At 49.0% G+C, this 9,281-nt stretch overlaps 1 pseudogene; it reads right to left on the bottom strand.

Moving 5' to 3' along the window:
• Positions 1-235: 235 nt before the first annotated feature.
• On the bottom strand, positions 236-7,881 carry LOC148873687 (cytochrome P450 89A2 pseudogene; annotated as a pseudogene).
• Between the last annotated feature and the right edge of the window lie 1,400 nt (positions 7,882-9,281).

Below are 9,281 nucleotides of genomic sequence, written 5' to 3'. Positions count from 1 at the left end.
CCGTCAGCAGTTCTGGCAAGGCCATGTGAGAGCTCTACATTTGGTTCCATACGAAGTAACCAGGATAACCCCTGCTATAGCGGATCTCGTTCCCTAATCTAGCGCTCGTGGGCTGAGCCTCCCAGCCCCGAATGGGCTGTGTTAGGTCACCCCACATCACCAAACATAGCCTTAATAAACATCAAGGTTATTTTATTTCGTGAATAAAATTAAATTAATATATAGGAGGAAGGAGTTAAAATATATGGTTACGATAGACTATTTTCCTCGGCAATATTTGGTCCCTCAAGGGTTTCTTCGTCACGGTGGTGAATACTAGTTTCTTGACAAGTCAACCTCATCTCCATCCTTGGCCGTCCACTCAAATTCCCTAACCAAATTGGCCACAAAGTACTCCAGATGAAGCAAAGCCAAGTAAATACCAGGGCAGATCCTCCTCCCTGCCCCAAATGGCATCATCTTAATCTCTCTACTCCCGGCTATATCAAGCATTTCCAAGGCTTGAACTCCATAGGGTCCACCCAAGCATTTGGGTCCCACCCATTTGTGCTACCATGAAATCCACTATTTCATTCTTGGGTACAAGATACCCATCTAAGGTGATATCCTTTTTGACTGCGTGTGGCAGCACGAAGTGTGCCAGTGGGTGTCTTCTCAGACCCTCCAACACCACTGCCTTTAGATATGGCATCTTTTGCAGATCTTCTTTGATTTCTTCTCCAGACCCCACCACCCGTTCATTAATCTTCGAGAGCAACTTCGCTTGGACCTGTGGATGCTTCACCAGATTTGCCATGATCCACTGCAAAGCAGTAGATGTTGTGTTGGTGCCAGCATTTAGAAATTCCGAGCGTAGAGACACTATCTCCTCCTCCGTGAGCTTCTGTCCTCTGTCGGGTAATCGAAGATTGAGCAACGTATCGACGTAGCAGAGGACTGTCTCGTCCTTCCCTTCCTTATTGCTACTTTGCTTCTTCTCCCCTTTTTGTCGAGCTCGTATTAGAGGAATCAGAACACCTTTTTTATTACGTCGCATCTCATACAGCTCCTTCTACTTCTTTTGGAATATGATCTTCCCAATCTGGGAACTAAGGCAAGTACGTTGAATCGTCCAAAACTAGTCAAGAGCCTTCCGCTAAATGGTTTCGACGTCTTTGATGATATTCTCATCAAGTTTTTCTCCAAAACACATAGTGCTGTTAGTGTTAGGATTGGCTGAGGACAACAAAATAATTTTGCCTTTGAGATCTGAAGGCGGGCCGAACGCTTCGGGGGTTTGGATATGGTATGCCAAGGCCGAGGACTTGTAGGCTGAGGCAGATCGTATGCCGAGTTCCGTAGAAGCCGAAGACTAGTAGCTAAAGTACTACAAGACGGGATGTCAAAGGCCCCAGGTGAAAGCCTGAGGCGGAGACTCTGACAGCCAAGTTAGTATAAGGGTACAAAGAGGGGAACCAAATACAAATGAGGGATCTGAAGAGACTACTCATAGACACTGGGTTCCCAAGAAGAATGAATTGAAGTTCTTTCCGGGTTCTGGTCCCTCACCTGGAGAAGGGTACCCTCTATTTATACTTGAGCCGCCTGGAGGTTGGTTGAGATGAACGCCAAAGATGGAAGTCGTATGAGGGCAGTTAGTGGGCATCGCGGGGATGCGTGGGCACTCCGCAATTGGCTCCGTACGAGGGGAGCAGGGTAGCCCCCGTTATGATGAGACGTGTCCCTGGATCTAGCACTCATGGATCAGTTCTCCCAGCCCAAGATGGGCTATGCTAGGCTAACCCATATCACTTGCCCCCCACTCCCGAGACCGAGATGGAAGATTCGGTTTTGGTTGATGGGAAGAGTAATGGTGGGCGCCAGTGGGTCTAGTAGTCAAGCAGTACCCTACAGTGGCTTTCTCTATTGCATCTCTGCCTGGTTCATCTTCATTAGTGGGGCCGAGGCTATAGGTGATCTATGGCACTATTGCTTTGGACAGGTGACCAGGGGCCATACTCCACACGGGTTTAGGCCCAAAGGGGCTTTTCGTGCGTGGAACAACCTCCCAGGTGGACCGGTATGCATGTCCACGGAATCGAGTCGCCTGGGCCAATGGTCGTAGTGGAAGGAAGTGCTAGTTTGCCCTAAGCATCGTTTTGCCTTCCGAGGATGGGTGTTCAAGGATGTGACGCAGTTGGATCGCTGGTGCGGAGTTGGTTCGCTACCGTTGGATTTGAGGTGATCTAAGCCGTTGGCAGTGCATCGTTTCGCCTTCCGAGGTTAACAATTACGAAGCGCGCTATGGTTGGGTCATAGAGGCGGTGGCTTCTCAGCCGTTGGATCCCAAGATATCTGGGCCGTTCATCCTTATTTGAAGAGGGCTCTTGACGATAGTTTCCTGGTCATTTTCCTCTAAGTACCTTTACTCTCAAGTGAACTCAGCTCCCAAACTCTCCAATCTTCAACACTTCGTTTTCACTTCTTCTTCCTCTACTTCCCTTTAGGTAATCTCGAATGATGTCTTTCTCAGATTCTAAACTTGAGTGCTATGGTCTTCCGAATGAATTGGAGGGGAGCTCCACCCAAACCCCTTCTCCCCTTTCTCCTTTAAGTCCTTTTGTCTTTGTTCCCCTTCGGTAACAGGTTGAGGTGCTTCGGGAGAGGGTAGCCTCCAAGGGCACCGAAGGCATCTGTCAAGCCGATGACCCTCCTTGTGAGAGCGCCACATCTGTAACACCGAGGGAGGCCGAGGGGTCCTCCCAAGCTAAGGGGGAAGAGACCTAGACCCTGTCCCGGGATGAGGGTTGAGGATGCTGCTCAAGTAGTAGTTAGGACCGATCTCCCACACCTGGGGTTTGAAAACTCTCTGGACGGGGATCAGGTCAAGGCTCTGGCGAGGCAGTACTTAATCCCCTTGTCCCATGGTATGAGGGTGCCTGAGGTGGGCAATCAGCCATGGACCCCTAAGGAGGGGGAATCACCCTTAGCCCATTGATTTCTGAACTGTTGAGGGCGTATGGAATCACCCTTAGTCAACTAGTGCCTAATAGACCTGTTCATGGGTCGGGTGGCCCGACGAGCCGGCCCTGCCCTTGGACGGGCTTAAACAGGCTTTTTGGCTCGTGGGATTAACCTTGGGTTAAAAAGCCCGGCCCACAAAATTTGAGCCGAGCTCGGGCTTTGCCAAAATAACCCGGCCCGACCTATAGTTAAACCTAAGTAAAAACCCTATGTGATGTCCATTTGAATAAATTTTTTGACTTAAGAAGGTTGTTGATTCACTTGTAGGCCCATTGTTCATTTAAATAGGGGAAAAAAACATCTGAATTAAAATAGATAATGTTCATTTGAATAGGGAAAAATTCGAATTTCTTTTATTAGGTCAGGCTTCAGGCTTTTTATCAGGGCCGGGCTCGAGCCCAAGTTGTAGGCCCGTTGGTCGGGCCGGGCTCGGGCTCGGGCCTAACATTTTTCTGTTAATAAAGAGTAAAAGCCTGGCCCGAGCCCGGCCCGGCCTGGCCCGGCCCATGAATAGGTCTAGTGCCTAATGCCATTAGGACTATAGTGGCGATGTTAGTGGTGGCTCGGTTCCAGGGGTGGAACTGTCGTCGGAGCTCTTCCTGGTGTGGTTTGTGCAGAGGAAGCACTCTTACGGAGGTGGCATGTATTACTTTCAAGCCCATAGATAACCCCTCTTCTGTGCACAACTAGAAGGGTAGATTTTTCTTTTTGTCTTGTCCCGAGGGTTGGTCCTTTAAGTCAGGGTGGGGAGAGGTTAGTCAGGCTATGGAGAAGAGTGTTCCCCTACTCACGAGTGAGGAGAGCGATGATCTTATGCGGCTGCTTGAACTGGGGAGAGTCCGAGCCCAACCTTTGGTGAAGGAGGAGGTCCCACTAGTCTTTGTGAGGCTTAGCCCTGCTCTCCTTGGTAGGAGAGGCCCTGTATTACCTTAACCTGTTCCCTCACCCTCGTCTTTGCATTGCGTTATTAACAGCTTTATTCTGTTTGCAAAGATGCCGATGGACGCTCGGAAGACCTTGATGGATCATGCTTGTGCAATGTAGGAGTGGGTGAAAGTGGGGGGGAAGACGCCTCAGAGGCCCTCCAAGGACACGCCAGCTTCAAAGGAGAAGGTCCCGGTCTCCGCAAAGGGGGGTCTTCTTGTCAGTTCCCCGCCAAAGGGATAGTTTCATAGGTCCCTACAAAAGGGACTACTCTGGCGACTCTTACAAAGGGAGCCACTCCACAAATCCCTTCTTAGGGGAAGAGGCCCGTCAATGAGGGCCAAATGAGGCGAGAGCAGAAGGTGCTGCTGAAGTCGGCTGATGGGTCGAGGAAGCCCGCCCAAGAGTTCGAAGTGGGGTAGAAGAGGTCAGCCGAAAGGCTGCGAGGGATCAGCCACCGCAAAAGGTGGCCTGCACTGGGGTCTCATCAAGGGATGTCCCAAGGAGGCCTCATAAGGAACAAATGGGGCCATTTTTTGCCCCCACACCGCTGGAGGAGCTCGCCGAGCAGTCGAGCTAGATCTTTTGTCCCCAGTGGGACATCCGTGAAGGGGACTCCATCCACGATGAGGGGGTCGGCCTGGACTTAGTGAGCAGGGCCCTTCTTTCATGGGATCACTTCCAAATGCTGGGGAGCACCCTAGAGAAGATCTACAACATGGGGCTGCAAAGCCTGGCTGAGGTAACACTTGCTTCCTTCTCTTCATTGTTATTTGTTTTGCTGTAGGATACCAATTGTTCCTTTGTTGCAAGTCTGCCTCCACTTCGTTGGCCTCAGGGATTGTCTGAAGTTGACGCTATCCCAGATGGACAAGATAGAGGACGTGAAAGGGAAGCTCCAGCAAGCTGTCATCGTCGCCGAGGAGAAATATCACAGGTTCCAGCAAAGCCTCATCGACGAGCAAAAGTTTTGGAAGGAGGTTAAGGCACAGCTAAAGGATGCGGGAGAGGGCATCTCCAAAGAGCATATGGAGAGGGCTCATGTCGAGAGTCTCCTCTCTGAGGCTGAGCAGTGTTCTAAGCAGGACGAGGTGGAAGCTGCTGAGGTGAAGAAGCAGGTTTCTGAGGTGGAGAGGAAGGCCGAGGATGCAATGAAGCGGGTTGCGAAGACTAGGCAAAGGGTTGTCGACGCCAAGAAGGCCCAAGAGACTGAGAAGCGAGCCAAGGAGCTAGCCGATCTCTCTTCCAGGGCTTACTTGGATGGGATTGAGGATACCAAGAAGACACTCGCAGTGGCTCTACCTAACTTTGACGCTGAATCTTTGAAGGTGATCCCCGATTCTCCCGAGGAGGCTGCTAACTCCTCTCTTCCCCCTCCGACAAGTGGTGAGACCTAGGCTAGATTTTTGTTTTCTTTTGTTTTTGATACTGTACAAGTGTTCAGCCTTGGAGGCCATGAATGAATTTTTATAAAGCCCTTCTTTCTAATATAATGGAAATCAGTGGAATTTTGTTTTTGCTTCGTTGTCTTATTTTTTCGCCAAGGGGCCCTTTGCCCCCCCCCCCCCCAAGTAGGCTTGCTACACGCGTGCCTTAGATATGTAGTGGAGGGCAGCCAAGGCAAAACCATACAATCGAATTGTGGCTTGCCTAGGTTAACTTCCCTCTAAGTGTTCACTTAGGTAAGGCCGAGGTGATTTGCAATGGGGAGGAGGAGGCCGAGGCGAAGTGGGAGCTTGCCTAGCTCTCTTCCTCCTGCGGGTATTTAGGCAAAGGTAAGCTGACCTATTGAGCTATGGGTGGGGCCAAGGCGGGGCTGAGGCTCACCCGGCTCCCATTTCCCCAAGTGTTGGCTTTGGCATGGCCGAGGTAGAACTGAGGCTCGCCTAGCTCCCATCTCCCCATGTGCTCCTTTCAACAAGGTCTCGTTTAACATTCAGAGGGTGTTGTCACCTTTGCTAATAGCGCTAAGTGAAAAAGTCCAAGAGGCCAGCCGCCGCTGAGGTGGGGCATTGAGGGATGTAAGGCCTCGACCGTCTTGGTATACTCTGACGCGTCGTTCAGCTAAGGTATTCGCTACTTAGTTGTTTATGTCTTAGCGTTGGTCCAATGAGAGGGCATGGTCCTCTAGGAGGTCATGCGCCCCTGTCAGTCGCGAAGCCGAAGAGTTGTAAGAACTTAGTAGGTATATGCACTGAGCACTGAGCTGAAGGGGAACTTTGCTTCATTCATTCAATCATCCCCAAAAGATATTACAACTACTTGTAGTACATCCAGAGATTCTCCAAGTTCCATGTTTGAGGGATGCATCTTCCGTCTAGATGCTCCAAGCGAAAGGTGTCGGGACCGACGACTTGCTTAATCTTGTAGGGGCCTTCCTAGTTGGGACCCAGCTTTCCCACTCCAGGTTCGGCTAAGTCATTGGTTTGGGGGTAGCCTACCGAGGTGTACTGTTGCTTGATGCCGAGGGAGGCACACCACTCCCATAACTTGGTGTTATCAAACCACTTCCTATTGTCGGTGACCAACAAGTGGGGTAGGCCGAAGCAACAGATAATTTTTTCCAAAAGAAGTTCTAGATTGCTCGAGCCATGATGGTGACCAGGGGCTCGGCTTCTATCCACTTGGTGAAGTAGTCTACAATGACGATGAAGTATTTTCTGCCCCCAATGGCCTATGGGAAAGGGCCAAGGAGGTCCATCCCCCACTTAGCGAAGGGCCAAGGGCTGTTGAGGACCGAGAGAGTGGTGGCCGGTTGGTGGCATAAGTTGGCGTGCCTTTGCCATGGGTCGCACTTTCGCACTAGCTCGGCGGTGTCCTTGTGGAGGGTCAGCCAAAAGTACCTATGCCTTAGTGTTTTTTGGGCTAGGGTCCTTCCGCCGAGGTGATTGCCGCAGATACCTTCATGAATTTCTTGCAATACATACTCGCCCTCCTCTGGACAGAGGCATCAAAGGTAGGGCAAGGTGAAGGATCTTCGGTACAGTTTTCCCTTTAACATGGCATAGTGGGTTGCCTGACATCTGAGTCACTTTGCCTCATTCATGTCTTCGGGCAGCTGTCCTATCATCTTGGGAACCCAATGTCTGAGTAATCTCTTCAGATCCCTCGTTCGTACTTGGTTCCCCTCTTCATACCCTCGTACTAACTTGACCATTGGAGTCTCTGCCTTGGGCTTCCACTCGGGGCCTCTGACATCCCCTGTCTTGTAGCACTTTGGCTACTAACCTTCGGCTTCTACGGAACTCGACGTACGATCTGCCTCAACATACCATATCTGAACCCCCGAATCCTTCGGCCCGCCTTCAGAGCTCAGGGGCAAAATTACTTTGTTATCCTCAACCAATCCGAGCACTAACAAGTGCCAATAAGCAAAACATCGAATATTGGAACTGATCTACTACACATACGGGTTCGCTGGGTTTGGTTGCTTGTTCCCTAAGCCTGTTAGTCAGTATTTGCAGGACTCATTTATGAGCATATCCGTAGGACTTGAGACGACAAGGATGGAGGATCTCGGAGGTGAAATTCGGATGGAAGAGACGCCAGAGTGGGCCATATGTGGCAGAGCTGATGTTGTATTGGTTGCTGGGGATGGAACGGTTGGGGTCTAGGGCTAGTGGACGATCAGCAAAGATGGAGCCATGCTGGATGAGAGCTTTATGGGCAAGTTCGTGGTCGGTTATGAAAATGGCTGGGCGAAAGCCGAAGTGGAGCTTGATGATGGAACCATATATACTTAGTGTGTAAATAGCGAAGAATGCATTCAATTTCGGAAAAAGACTTCCGAATACAGAACAAGTTGTGTATGACGAGCACTGTAAAGGGTCCTGGTGGGAGATTTATTTTATGCTTAACTGAGTTGAGTGGAAGGAGACGCGGAAGGAATAATTTCAGACCTCCATAGATACAGAGAGAAGCCAACAGAATGAACCAGTAGACTTCCAACTCCATTATGGAATGGTGACCAGTACGTACTGATTCTAATTTCTAAGAGTTGGATTAAGATTAAGGGGGGATCTTGTGTTATACATTTTGACAGAACATTTGTTCCATTTATAGGAAATATGTTGGAGCAACGGAAGTGTGGTGGTAAAAAGTCAAAGGAAGAACAAAAAAATCTGTTGTAACACGTTGCCTTTACACACCCAAATTTGAAACTGACGGAAGAAAACCTGCCCCCATCACCCTCACCGATACCAATAGCATGAGAAACCCCTTCACCACTACCATCTTGCCGTAAAAAACCTGCAACCATCTGTCGTTTTGCTGTTGAAACTTGTCAATTGAGTTGGGTCCCAGAGTAAAAGACCACCCTATAACCCGAGCTCCATCGCCGCTGCCATCTTGCCGTTGAAACTTGTCAACTGAGCCGGGTCCCGGAGTAAAAGACAACCCTACAAATCGAGCTCCATTGTCGCTTCCATATTGCTAATGGAACTTGTAAACCGAGTCGGGTCCCAGAGTAAAAAATGACCCTGCAAGCCAAGCTCCACCGCCACTGCCATCTTGCCATTGAAACTTGTCAACTGAGCCAAGTACCGGAGTAAAAGAAGACCCTACAACCCGAGCTCCATTGCCTTTGCCATCTTGCTGTTGAAACCCTACAACTGAGCCGTGCCCCATGCCATAGTTAAAGACAACCCTACAACCGAGCTCCATCACCTTTGCCATCTTGCCGTTGAGCTACAACTGAGCCTGTTCCCATAGTAAATATTAAATGTTGTTTCACATTTCCAAAAGTCGATGATTCAATCACCTCGAATAACAGTAAAGCTGAGTCTATTTTCAATGTTTGTTCCATCTCGATACAAGTCGTTGTATCTTCCAAAGTAATTCAGTTCCAAAGTCTGTCGATACCTCTCCCTAGGTGAGTTAATGAGTCTTCGTTCATGTACGTCGATTCACTTTCAACCGACTCCATCTTCTATATATATCCCCCTCTGTACTGCTTCGGTTCAGAGAAAAACATCATAATACAACTTCATTTTTTTCTCTTGATCCATTAAGCTCTATTCAGTTTTCTCTATCATAATTTTTTATTTTACTATTACTATCATCTGCAAACCATCAGTGGTATCAGAGCCCATTTGATCAAATCTCTTGGGTGTGAGTTCTTCTAAACAATTTGTGCAGAAACCAATCGTTCCACCCTTTCTCTTCCAATCTTCAATGGGGAAAACTATGACTTCTGGTCCATCAAAATGAAGACCTATTTTCGGTCACAAAGTTTATGGAGAATCGTTGAGGAATGATTCTCCATTCCTAAAGACACCTCTACTCTTTCAGAAAATCAAAAGAAGATCTATGAAGAAAATCAACAAAATGATTGTCAAGCACTATTCTGCTTACAG

The sequence above is a fragment of the Nelumbo lutea genome, chromosome 1 (assembly GCF_056320005.1).
Source record: "Nelumbo lutea isolate HS-2025 chromosome 1, American lotus-T2T, whole genome shotgun sequence".
Taxonomy (NCBI): Eukaryota; Viridiplantae; Streptophyta; class Magnoliopsida; order Proteales; family Nelumbonaceae; genus Nelumbo; species Nelumbo lutea.
This window is presented reverse-complemented; position numbering and strand designations above follow the sequence as displayed.